The 13,794-nt window shown below is 41.1% G+C and overlaps 1 protein-coding gene across 1 annotated transcript in view; it reads right to left on the bottom strand.

Moving 5' to 3' along the window:
- Nucleotides 1-392: 392 nt before the first annotated feature.
- Nucleotides 393-13,794, bottom strand: part of LOC117777726 (chloride intracellular channel protein 4) — a 34,964-nt gene continuing 21,562 nt past the window's right edge. Inside the window, exon 7 of the transcript XR_004616655.1 lies at nt 393-425. The gene's annotated coding sequence lies outside the window, so the exon portion shown is untranslated. The remainder of the gene's footprint in view (nt 426-13,794) is intronic.

Here is a 13,794-nt window from a genome sequence, read left to right as displayed (position 1 = left end):
GTCCATATTAGACAGACGTATTATTCCACCTCCTCTGATGGTCTCATGTTACATATCATATATATCATGTGTTCCTTCTTCAAATGTAATCTACGACATGCATGCATGCGTGACAGTCATTCACATAGTCCCATGAAGTCACTTGGCAGGAAAATATGAAGGGTTCAATGAGGAGGATTATATCAGTATAAGGTATAAGGCTATACATTGGGGGAATGAGGGGATATTTAGTGTAGTCTGGTTGGTTCTCTCTTTCTGCACCGTTTCGCCCTATGTCTCTGTCACTCTGTGGAAGTCTGCATTCCAGGCAAACTGAGATTTATCCTCCTTATAAAAACTCTCTTAGAAATGACAACCAATACACACACACACACACACACACACACACACACACACACACACACACACACACACACACACACACGCTCGCGCGAGAGAGACTACACACACGCGCGAGAGACTCCTTGCCAGTGTGTATGAATGATGGCTGCATTAGGTCTGTAAAGAACCTCCTCTATGACAGTTATGATGGTAAAGCATCTCAATCTCTATCTATCTCTCTCCCTTACACACACACACACACACACACACACACACACACACACGCACACCAAAGAACAAAACTCCATTAAAAGTGGAATTATAGTTCAGGAAAATTAAAATCAGACGGATGATATGAACATTATTTCCCCCCAAAAAATCCTGTAACTACACACGTGTGTATGAAGTTATACACACACATATTTTGGCAGTTCTGACACCAGTGGCAAGCTGTAGCCACAGATAATGCTGTAAGGAGCTGGTCAATACTAATTCACTTACCCAAACCTGCTTAGCACTGACCAGTCACTCTGCATGTGTGTGTCTGTGTAAGTGAGAGAGGAAGGAGTGTGTTTGTATGTTTTCCTTTTCTGTTCAGAATGTGTATGTGACAAAGTGTGAGCACAGCATGTGTGTGTGTGTATGTGTGTGTGTGTGTGTGTGTGTGTAACCCATTTAGCGCTCCCCATACATATTTCTTTGCTGTAACACGAGGAGCAGCTGTAGACCAGATCAATAGAAATGTTTCTTTGTTAATGAAGATGTGTGTGTGTCCATCGCATGCGTGTGTGTGTGTGTGTGTGGTGATGGGGGGTGGGGAGTGGGCACTTAAGCTGACCACTGCGTCTGACCACAGTGGTCAGTCAGTGGACAATTTATACAGCCCACAAAAATTCCCCACCACCAACACACACTCACACAGACACACACATGGACGCAGTGTTGTCGTTCCAGGTCAAGGGCATCTACCTTAAGTACAATCCCTTGACAATATTCCACTTGTATAGTAACAAAAGTACACAAACACACTATAAAATACAAAATAATAATGATAATGTATAGTGGAAGTGCAATGTTGCATTATTGGACATTTTTATCGTAGCAACTTTTATAAACAGTATAAAATATGTAAATTAATATACAGAATCTTTGCTTTTGTCAAGTATTACACACATTATAAGTAAACTACACCTCCTGGTTTTTGCCTTGGCCCAAACATGAAAATTATTTGATAGGGAAAGTGCTCAGAAATTTTATCAGCTAAATTCATCTGTTGTCCCTCGCCAGTTTAAAAAGATAAAATAAAAAGTCAAATAAATGACCAATCTCATATAACTACAAATATCTATGGATAACTCATGTGCATTATGCATACCATCCAAACTAACTGCACAAGAAACCCATGATTAAAACAATTTACCCGATAAAAACAACAAAATAACCCATTCTAAAAATCAAACAATACGATGCAATGCTAATATTCAATGCAAAGCCACAGATAAGCATGTAAACTAAATCACATAAGATAAAGTGGAATAATTACATATGATTGCATGTTTGGATTGATGCTCCTTATGGAAATATAAAGTATTTAAATATAAAAGGCTAATTCTAGGGTACAAAAAACAACAATTCCTACTATTTAGATGAAACACACTATAAAAAAACATCACTAGGATTATTTTATATTCAATTTCTGCCAATAGATCCCTTTCACATAAATCTTACACACTGCACCTTTAAGTTTGTATTCAAAGTTCAGATAATTACTATTGTTTCATAAATCCACAAGCAAACTATTCCAGGTGGTGGTCTCTGACTCTTTGCCCAAACCTGCTACGTCTGTACAAGTTGACCTACGTCTCTCTGCGTGATGAGCGTATATCCAGACAGACAGACAGGACGGTGAAGGGGCTGATGGGATGTGTTTGTGACTTCCAATCAACTCTCTCTCCCTTTTCCTCTATATCATCATCATATCTCTTACTGACAGTCTGTGCAGCTTCATTAGCATATCTAATTCATACATCGCTCACATAAAGTGATGAGTATGCATGAATCCTCTGGGTCAATATTTCATTTATGCTTGATTTGCACAATCACCGTGTTTGTGTGAGAACGGCGGATGTGCAGGTGCAGTGTGTGTGCACTATGTGTGTGTGTGTGTGTGTGTGTGTGTAGTCACGTTGGTGAGATAAGAGGACAGTTAATGATTAAAGTGTGATTAGATTTGGATCAGGAACACGGTGGATGTGTTAATGCAGCAGGTTGGAGTTCAGAGTTTAAAGGACAAAGTCACACTTGGTCGAAGCAGCACTAATTTATCAACACCATAAATCTTTGCCGGTCATTCATATTTCTTTCATGGAGAGAAGCAAGGGAACAATATATCTACCCACAGTTTGCACTTTTGTGATATTACAGCAAAACACATCTGACTTTGAATCACAATGAGCAAATCCTATCCTCACTAACTAGAATGCATTATTTACCCTGTTTGTTCAGATGAATGTTGACTGAGGTCACGAGGTGGGAGATAAAATAAAAGTTTGTGGAAAGCGAATGTTAAGCAGTAGCTTGACAAGAGGAAATCAGAGATGTCAGTAATTGTAATTACAAAGGATTAAATGCATATGAAGTACATTTGAGTTATTGCTTTTTATAATGGTAGCATGCCAGAATTTGTGAACCAGCAAAGTACAGCTAAGCCTGAACTAAACGTCCTCATTATGAGTTTTGCAGAACAAACAAAATTTGGATCACAAACTGATGACGACAGTTCATTACAGTTATTATGGAGGTAAAGTGAATATCTGAATTAGTTTTATGGAAATCCAGCATCAGTTTTAAGATCAACCAGCCATGGGGGCACAAACAAAGCAGTCAGGGGATTAGGATAGATCACATGGGAACTATACACAATATCAGCCAATGTTTGTTGAGATATTTTAGTCTGCAGACCAATGGCCATGTGCTAGAGCCATGCAACTGGACAAATCCTGGGTAATTGCCACTTCTCATTTACACCGAGCAGGTCGAATTGACTGATCGACATGTGACGAAAACACTGAAGAGGTTCTCTAGTCCTGTGATAAATGAATTGGGGTGATGTTGTCGGAAGGGGACTTGTTGGTGAGACCACAGATACTGACCTCCGGTTTCTGTTTCGCATTCGCAGAACCAACGGTAAATGAGCTAGCTTACACATCCATCATTCTAGCAATCCTATCATAGGTTAGCTAAGAGATAAACACCAGTCCTCCTGCCCAACCTTTCTGGATAATTAAAAATGACTTTGACCAGAACGACTGAAATGCATCGGCTATCAGCTTTATATTTTATCTGCATTTATATGCAGATAGCTGTTAATAGAGATGAACCAAAATGTTGTCTGGAACCAAAACACGGAAGAAATGTATACTATTTGTGTGGAGAAAAGTTTGACTCGAGAAAGAAACTAGTCGGACTTCAAACGTGTAGAGTGAAGGAAAGAAGATATTGTCTCTTGCCCTGGACAACAGACAAGAGCTGACGGGTTCCAAGATTGCTTCAACTGCGATTATTAAAGGGGTTATAGAACCAAGGAACATTCTGAACCAAATGATTGTCCTGTTCCCCTGATGCAAGCTAACAATTCTCGAATTCATTGTTTAATTTAATGGACCCAAATATCAGTGAGATTTAAGAAAGAACAAAGAGAACCGATGAGGAAGAGCAGTCATCTGCCGTCCTCTTTTCCTTTTTTTCCACATCCATCCATGCTTCCCTTACATGATATGCCACGTTGGTTGTAATGTGTATGTATGTGTGTGCAGGGCAGTCTCCATTGATCCCCTGTCATCCTGATCGCATTACAACCCCCCTCCGATTAGATCTACATTTTTAATTTTCATCCATGGATGACAAAAAAGACATGAGTGCAGGATGGAGCGATGGAGGAATGAGAGGAGAATTCTAGATGTGGAGGAGCAGGGAGACTTGAGCGGGTCATTTGAGGTCAGCTCGGTGGCGGGGGGGGGGGGGGGGTTGTCAGTCTGATGGACAGCATATCTTACCATCAGCTGAGTTTACAGCCTCACACTGGTAGTTTTACACGTTTTAGTCTATTGACCATAGAACACATTCCTGGCCACTAATTTCACACTATTTACCAATCGTCGGGGGAAGAATTAAAAACGTTTCAAATGAACGAGATACGTGAGTTTCTTAGCGTGACCTTATTTAAGAATCCGGTGGCCCTATTGGTCATCATTGTGTCTTTAACCTTTCTGAAACAATTTGTCCGCCGCCGCTGGATGTTTCACACGGTGCTTTTCAGGCGGTTAATGAGCACTTACTGCGGCAGCGTTGGCGTTCCGTCTTTTGAACGGGCGGCGACGGGAGTGGCTGGTGTGTCACTGACCATTACGATGTCGGCTGCTCAAAGTGCTTTACGGAGGACGAAGAAAGGCGATAGGGCATAGATGTGAAAATATAAAAAGAAAGTATAACTAAATTGTATAGTCAAAACTTACAGTAAAGAATGAATAGCCCCATTTGTAATTTACTTTAAACCCAATAGCAAACAGCAGTTTAAAGATATAAGTTGAAAAAAGTGAGAGTTTGAATAAAATTGAAGTTTACCAACGAGTTTCTTCCAGATACAATATGTGGTGCTGACCTTCAGACTACTTGAGAAGTGTAATGGTCAATGGTCTGTATTTATGTAACTAATCTAGTCTTGATGGGCACTCAAAGCACTTTACAGCACAGTTTTGCCATCCTCCCATTCACTCACACATTGCATCCATGTGCAGCACTTTTGTCTATTATAGAGACAGGCTTCCTGTCACTCATACACTGCTGGTCAGGGGCAATTTGGGGTTCAGTGTCTTGCCCCCATTGTATTTCGGCGTACGCAATGGGGAAGATAGAGAAAGGGAATCAAACCACCCACCTGCTGGTCAGACAGTGTATTTATGTGCCAAGATCCGAGCAAAAACTAACTCAATTCAAGGGAAGCGGCAGAGTAAACCAGTTAAACTGAACATCCCTTGCACTGTCACTGTTCACCATACTGGCGAAGCAAAACACCTTCCTGATGGAGGCAACTGAGAATCATCACAGAGGACATGTGTGGGGTCATGAGCTTTAGTCATTTAGGTTTTACAAGCTTACACTGACTAGTTACTTCATTAAACTGATATAAGACTTATTTTAGGCTAAAAAACCTGCTTTAGTAAAACAATGAATAAAGAAACTGCACCTTTTGCAACTTTAGACGATTGTGAAAACCCGCCTGCGTGTGCGAACATGTGCATTTTCTGCCTGTGCTCGTTTGTTACAGTGCAGATTCCTGACGGAGCCTGTGCTGGTTCTCGGGGCAGCTCCACGAGACAGATGGTTGTGGGCTGAGCTGTGGCGGACAAGTCTACTGTACGCCCATCTCTCCATGCACATCCTTCACTTTAATGCTATTAATAATCATATTTATTATCATTACAGTCCGAGGCCACTCCGACTCCCCACCAGCACCATATATAAGTAGAGGTAACTGAAATTGATTACAACACTCGTCACTCCACGGAGAATCGTGGATAAAATGTCGCAACCTTGGATAAAATGTTATGAGGGAGCAGGAGGTCTCTCTTCTTTTTTGTCTCGCGTCCTCTTAACCTCCTCGTTTCTCCTTTTCTGCCCATCACGCATTTTGCGCTTGTTTAAGTGTAAACCAGTGTGGTAGTGGGGCGTGGTCAGCGTCGGCTGCAGGAGGGAGGGAGTGGGGACGGGGTTCTGGGATCGGTGCCAGGGAGAGAGTCTGATTGTACACAGGTGTTCCAGTTCAACTAATGACTCTCTCCTCTTTATCAGCAGCAGCGCGGGGGGGCGCGGGGGGGCCCGGGAACCAGGAGATCCCTCCCTCGGACTTAGAAACTCAGAGTAACCAAGCTAGTTGCTTTATGTGTGATTTAAGTGTACGTTTGTTGACGTGTGTATGGAGCGAATAAAGAGAGACATTGGAGACACCTCCCTGATTCCCCTTGTGTTCATGACGAGGAACTCACGGTAACGCAGAGGCATTGTTACAACCAGGCCTCGCATGTCATTGTCGTCAATAACGATGAATAGAAAGGATGAAGGCACATCAGGATTCCCAAATTCCCCATGTACACCTCCATTTATATTTCCAAAAATATATATTTTTAACACCAACACTGTTTCAGACCCTTTTTCAGTTGTATCATTCATTACAGTTTCATTCTTAACTTTATCTTCACTTCATTGACGTGTCTAGGAAAACTGACTTTGCAGCAGGCATTGAAAGCGAATGGAAATATATACATTAGAAGTTTGGGACACACAAACAAACAACTTTTCTTCCACTTTCTTCTCCTTCTTCTCTTCTTTTCTGACTTTCTTCTATCCCTACCTGTTCGTCCCCTCCCTTCTTGTCTGTCCTCCCCCTCCCCACAGATAATCTCTTGCTCTCCCTCCCCTCCCTCTGTCTTTCTCCTCTTCCTTATTTCTCCATCTGTCTCGTCCTGGCAAGGCCATTAACTCATAAATCCAATACAGGCCACCTCAACACTATCTGTCTTCTGCCGATGGAGAGCGGGATGGGATGGAGGGAGCAGAGAGGAGGATCAATGGCTCCCCTGACTGTCAGTCTGCTCACTCGTTTTCACATCCATCTACCCATCGCCTCCTCCGCTTCCTCGCCCCCTCTCTCCCTCCCTCTCTTTTTTTTTCACTTGTTTTATTCTAAACCCAGCGGAGTGTTGACCGAAACACCAAATGCTGACACAGCATCTCCGGCTAATATTATCAGCACAACTCAAATGCTCCAGAGTAAATCGCTAAATCAGGCTGCATTTTACTTCAACATGGTAATCCTCCATGTTATGACATTTCAATCTGAATAGATTCTGATTAACAAACTTACATCCTTCCATCCATTATCCATACCCCCTTCCCTCTGAGGAGGAGGCCGGAGTACCCGCAGAAGATCCCCGAAAACCCAGGAAGAACATTCAAACTCTGAATATCAAACATCACATACGCGTAATATGGCTTCCTCAAGCACCACCTGCAGGTGGACATTTTTCATTTTCAGCAAAATACCTCAATAACTGTGGGGTGGATTGCCATGAAATCTGGCTGAGAGATGAATTTTCCACTTTATGAATTGTAACAACTTCAGAGATCTTCTGGCCTTCCCATCAGCCCCAGCTGCACCACGTATCTCCTACAAGGAGGTTATGTCTTCATTGCTATTTGTCTGTCTGTCTGTCAGCAGGACTACTAAAAAACGACTGAACTGACCTCCACGAAATATTATTCAGGGGTGGGATGTGACTATGGGAGAACCCCCTAAATTTTGGAGTGGACACACACAAGTTGGCTGATCCAGCATCCAAGTCACTTTGTTTGACATTAGCTGTGTCTCAATTCAGGGGCTGCGTCCGTCGGGGGGCTGCAGTTGAAGACAGACTGTGTCCCAGTGGCGCGACTGCAATGGGTTGGATCCTTCCCTTTCCAACCTATCCCAGGATTCATTGTGCTTCTGTGACAAACCGTTTTTTTTTTCAAATAGTTTATGGTGCCAGCAAGCAACAAGACATCCAGCTTCAACTGTACCGAATAGTCAGCCTTCGTGGTCAGCACAGCCCATGAAGCCCCTGAATTGGGACAAATTTGGTTGGATGGGGCAAATTAGGCCTGTTCAGTTGATCGACTGATGGAAGGTGAGGAGTTGCCTATGGACAAAAAGTGGCATCCTGAGAAGAGACAAGCATTGCTCGGGTTCGCCTCAACTTGTCTGCAGGCGCATATAAATTTTGTTATACACACGGAGAGGACGGCCAGTGGCCTGCGGCTTTGGCCCGCACGTGCACACACATACACACACACAAACACAGAGTGTGGTTTGAGTGTTTCAGCCCCCAGTGAACCACACTGGCCTCTGGTGAGCCACAGGATCCATGAGGTGTAGAGTGACAAGCTCGCTCTCCCTCGCTTCCCTCCACACCCGCACACACACACACACACACACACACACCTACACACATGAAGTTATTCTCAGAGCCTCATTCTTTTCCTTATAAACTCATACACACACTTTCAAACACAGAATCACCAACATGTAGCATCACATTCCATCAGTTCCATCATTCAGTCTGGCATCTTTCTCATTAGTCAAATTTATCTTAACAACCACTAAGAACATTAAATTCCCTGTGGTAGCCCGTTTACTGTAAAATCCATTATTCTGGAATCGTAAATTACTTAAATTTAATATTAGTGATGCATTATTTTCTCACAGAGTCTGTGTGTCGACATTTTAGAAATATTCAAAAGTGCACGTCTTTGCAGACTTTAACCCCCGATGAGCTGCATTCAAAGAAAGAGAGACTGTTCATCATTTGGAGTCTGACTTAAATATTACTGAAGCTGCTTTTGGACAAACACGGAACTCTTCCTGCGGACATGCCCCCAAATTCCCTGGAGAATTCACCCACGGGCGATTGGCCAAATCAATGACGTTTCTAACACGCAACATACACAAAACTGAAAGAAAAAAAAACACGAAGACACAAAGGAAGATGTCAATTTAAAAGACAATAAGATTCGAGAGCTTCTGGTGATAACGGCCGATGCCGGTGTTGATGTGCTGTTAACAAATACATATGATTTCCACAGCAGGATTCATGCGTTACGTGCATGCCTCCTGCACGCTCTACCCAGGCCCCATCCCTCTGGAGATTTCCCTGTTGTGGTGAAGATGTCTGACTCGGACAATATCCTGCTGTGTTCTTCATATGTGAAAGGGAAACTCTCGAAAAATGTCCAGACCCAATTCTCCGGACATTTTCCGGAGTTAATAGCTGAGTTAATCAACTTGGTTTGAGTGGTGCATACAATAAATAAAATTGAGATAAAACAGATATGGAGTTATCATTGAGCACAGCAAGTGAAATGAAGGCTTTATGACAGCAAACATGTGAGTTAACCTAATCAGCGAACAACTGTCTGCTGACTCTGCATGAACATACCAGCTCTCGTGGTGAAGAATGAGTTCATAAACCTTATTTCTTTCTTTGTAATGTCACTGCCCACCTGCAACACACACACACACACACACACACACACACACACACACACACACACACACACACACACACACACACACACACACACACAGGCAACTCCTCACCTTCCATCAATCGAAATGCTTTTATCTAACAAAATGCAACACAACCATAACATCAGTCACATTAAGCTACAAATGCACACACTCACACAAAGTCATACACACACACACACGCATATACAGTATCTATCATTTTAATCATAGTGGGCATCCACATTCTCTCTCTCTCTCTCTCTCTCTCTCTCTCTCTCTCTCTCTCTCTCTCTCTCTCTCTCTCTCTCTCTCTCTCTCTCTCCCTCTCTCTCTCTCTGTCACTCACACACACACTCACACACGCACGGTCAGGTCGTGCCCTTCTCGTGTTTCCTTTGACACATGGTAATAGATTCCGCTGTAGCTCTACGCCTCGGCTAAGTGGCCTCACCTTTCACTGAAAACAAATCACTCCCTCACTCCTGCGTTCACACACACACACACACACACAAACTTCTTTCCCACCACCAGCTCTCTCTTTCCACTCTCCTCCTGTCCTTCCATTTTCTCTTTCCCCCTCTCTCTCTCCCTCTCTCTCCTCTTCATCCCCATCTCTGACCTTCCTCCTCCTCTCTCTCTCTCATCTCTCTCCCATGGGTGCTCTCCTCTTCCTCTCCGTCACTCAGCCCACCATCCTTTTTTTCCATCCTATCATTCCCTTTTCTGTCCCTTCCTCTATTTCTCACTTTCTGTTTGCCTTTTGTAACTTTGATTTCGGTAAAAGGTGAAAAAAGTGGCATCTATAATTAATCACTTCCAAAATAAATGCATTATTATGCATAGATTACATTTTACAAAGCAAACAGTCTATTTTAAATTTTATTCGAAATTATTGTCTCACTACTTATAGCCTATATGTTGTAGTAGTAGCAATACTGTATTAGTATTGTGTGTACATTTCGTTTATGTCTATAAATTAATTATTTCAGTCAATTTATGTAAAATTCTGATTCCTGATTTACAATATAGACTGTATATGTTTTTGGAATTTTCTATACGTGTCATCACGTCACATTGAAGTAAGCTATATTCACTTTTGATTGATATCTCCTGAAAAATAATTTCTTTATTCATAATTCGCTACATTACAATCAAGATTTGATCGTTATTTTCCCTCCTTTAGTTTAATTGGTGAGAAGTATTGTGTTCTTAAAAATCTTTTTTTAGATTAGTATAGATTAACTCATCGTTTGAATTTGAATCCCCTCTGAAAGCATTATGAGTTCTGTTGTATGAAAACTAGCTTTAAGGTTATAACAGTCATGTTATTCTTTACTGACAAAATCATGTAACATGTTGTTCCAGCTCTCGGTTCAATGGAAATTTAAACCCAAGACTTAAAAATCCCATTGCAAATGTTTATAAAATGATAAAAGCAAACTGAAAAGTGCCAAATGTCCAAATCCAGCTGTGTATAAGAGGTAGTCATCATTATGCCATCATTGATCTTACATTTTTTATACAATGAAAAACTAATATTGTCAATTTTGATATCTTATCTGTTTCTTTTTCATCCACAAGCTGATTTCTGTCTCATTCCTTGACATTGCCCAGTTTTCTTTCATAGTGAAATAAAAGAATACAAACAGTCAGCTCGGCTTTACATAACAGATATAATATGAAAGGCTATTATTTTATAATTAAGTGTTTTATTAATAACAGGTCTATATTTATTTGATCTGTTATATATCTTAAACTTTTTTTAGGTTCCTATTGTACTTCATGTCACCTCTATGGGAACTATTTGTGGATAATTGCTTTATGTATTTATTTAAATACCCCTGAAAATGTAAAAAAAAAAGCCTTCATTGATTTATTTTAAGTCTGGAAACATAAAACATTTTCAGATTGTCCAAATTTCTTGTCATTTAATGGTCATTAAAATGTATTACATATAATGGAAGGAAGAAATACACATTTTGAGATATCAATGAAATGATGTTATTGTTGGAAACCTTATCATTCTTGTAGATTTACATCCACGGTGTATTGCAACAGTTACAAAATCATGTTGTTTTTCTTCATCGTTTTACTTTTGTTGTTCTATTTCATTAAATACCCAATCAATTCTCGAGTAAAAATTGTATCTGTTGACCGGGACTACAGAGTGAATTTAGATTCACGTCAGGGTTTAGAGGCTCCAGAAGAAATGAATAATATAGACTAACATGTCAGCAACATGTTTTTTTTTTTAAGAGAGTATTCATAAATAAATGCATTTATTCAGCTTGAGGTGGAACGAATCCCATACTGTGCATCATGTGCTTCATGGTCAGGGATCATGCTGGGTGTCTGTGGCTCTGAGGCGAAATATAGAGGAGGACTGCCCTCTACAGGGGACTGAACAAACTGGAAGAGGTGAACACGCATGCCAATAAAAGAGGAAATATTTGTACTGTACTGTGTGATTTAACCTTAATGCTCTGCGCGCGTGTGTGTGTGTGTGTGTGATCCACACAAAGGAAATGCTTTGTTACAACTGCTCAACATGCAAAAGGGAAACAGTAAAACAGTGAAACAGTGTAACAAGTAGCAGGTACTTGCCTCAGTATAAGGTGACACACTTCTCTCTGTATTAATCTTACGCTCTCTAGTTGACGAAGTAATTACGACAGGAGGAGCAAAGAAGAAAGCTCTGTGACAGACACACAAACAGACATGGTCCACATAATTCACACATGAGATCGGTGTTTGTTTTCCGGCTTGTCTGTGGACCAACTGTCTCCGAATCAGACAAACTTACTTTTGTTGAAAGCTCTTTATGTCAAGGAGAGTCATCGAAAAGCATTTCACTGCACGTCTTACTTTGTATGGTTGGTGTATGTGATGTTATGTTGTGTTTTTTGTGTGCTTTTAGTTTGAAATGGACTGGTTTACACTTTTACTGTTGTTGCTATTCTTCCCTTGAAGATGCAACGCCATCTACCTGTCCGCCAATGGGGCAGCTAGAAAGAGGCCCTACAGGTGCAAAAGAGAGGAAGTGAACGGACTGAGAGAATGAGTAAAGTCAGCAAGTGACCATGGGAGGGGAGATAGAGGAAAGACGTGGCGTGGACAGGATGCAAAAGGAGGATGACTGCATGAAGAACGGAACAGAAGAGAACGACGACCATGGGTTATTGTAATTTATGTGCACACAAATCATGCCCTCCTCCCATGTTACAGAGGTCCTATTGTGAAAATAATTGCTCCGAAAAAAGTTGTCCAGTAATGGGAAGAAAACTTTGAGTCAATGCAAATGAGCTTGCACTCGTCAACCGTTGCGTCAACAGTTTGTGTTTGTCCTATTCCTGCTTTGACCTGCTCCGCAAAGAAATGGTTTGCCCAGTTTGGTGTGAAAGAAGCTGAGCCCCATCCAACATCTTTGGGATGAGCTGGAACGCTGACTGCCAGGTCCAGACCGGCTTTGTCACCCAACGTCAGTGACAGGCTTCGACCTGGAGAACCTGAGAAAAATACAGAGAAAAGAGGCCGCGCCACTGGTTGGAAGGGAAACAGCCACAAATATGTTGACCATAGTGGAATGACTAGTAAAAGCTCTGTGTTTGCTAATGCTGGCCTTTCTTTTTCTCCTGTGAGTCAGACAGATGGAGGCAGGAGACACATCTGACTGAAAGAACCAAATTCATCACGAGCAAAATTCCTAAATCCTGAGTTCCCCATCTAATACCAGTCCAATGCTGGCTTCATCCCTTGTAGTTAGTTTTATTATATTGTATTTGTCCAGGTTGTGACAGAGCTATCTGTGAAATACTTAATACTCTCCATCTCCTGTGAGGTGTATTTTTCCCAAAACAATTTGTCAAACAATTCTCAAACCTCAGAACTATCAATTCTTCTTGAAAATTCTTCTTACTGAAGAAATTTTCCCAATCAAAACTGACTGTGGAATCGGTGGCGGAGAAAAGGGGAGAAAAACTTCCAAGACATCAGCATCACTCCTTTTAGCAAATGCTCTGTGATTACATATGTTAATTGACTAAATTAATAATGAGTGATTCAATTTCAAATCCCTCCAGTGAATGTGTAAACAGGGTTCGATTTGTCAAAAAATCAGGGGGGGTGTATTCTATTTCTTTCAGCTATTTTAACATTTCTATAATAATTATAAATGATCATGTTAATTATTAATTGGGAGTGTGGAGACTGTTCTCACCATGACACCATTTCTTATTTTATTGTTGTTTGGACTACATTGTGTTTTAGTGCTTCACTTAGACATATATGACATAGTGTAGTGCAATAACAAAGTACTTTTAGTTAGTTACTGTAGTTAGGTAAATTTTTCATGTATCTGTACTTTACTTAAG

Source organism: Hippoglossus hippoglossus, chromosome 2 (assembly GCF_009819705.1).
Source record: "Hippoglossus hippoglossus isolate fHipHip1 chromosome 2, fHipHip1.pri, whole genome shotgun sequence".
In the NCBI taxonomy this organism is placed as follows: domain Eukaryota; kingdom Metazoa; phylum Chordata; class Actinopteri; order Pleuronectiformes; family Pleuronectidae; genus Hippoglossus; species Hippoglossus hippoglossus.
The sequence above is the reverse complement of the archived record's forward strand: the minus strand, read 5'-3'. Positions and strand labels throughout refer to the sequence as shown.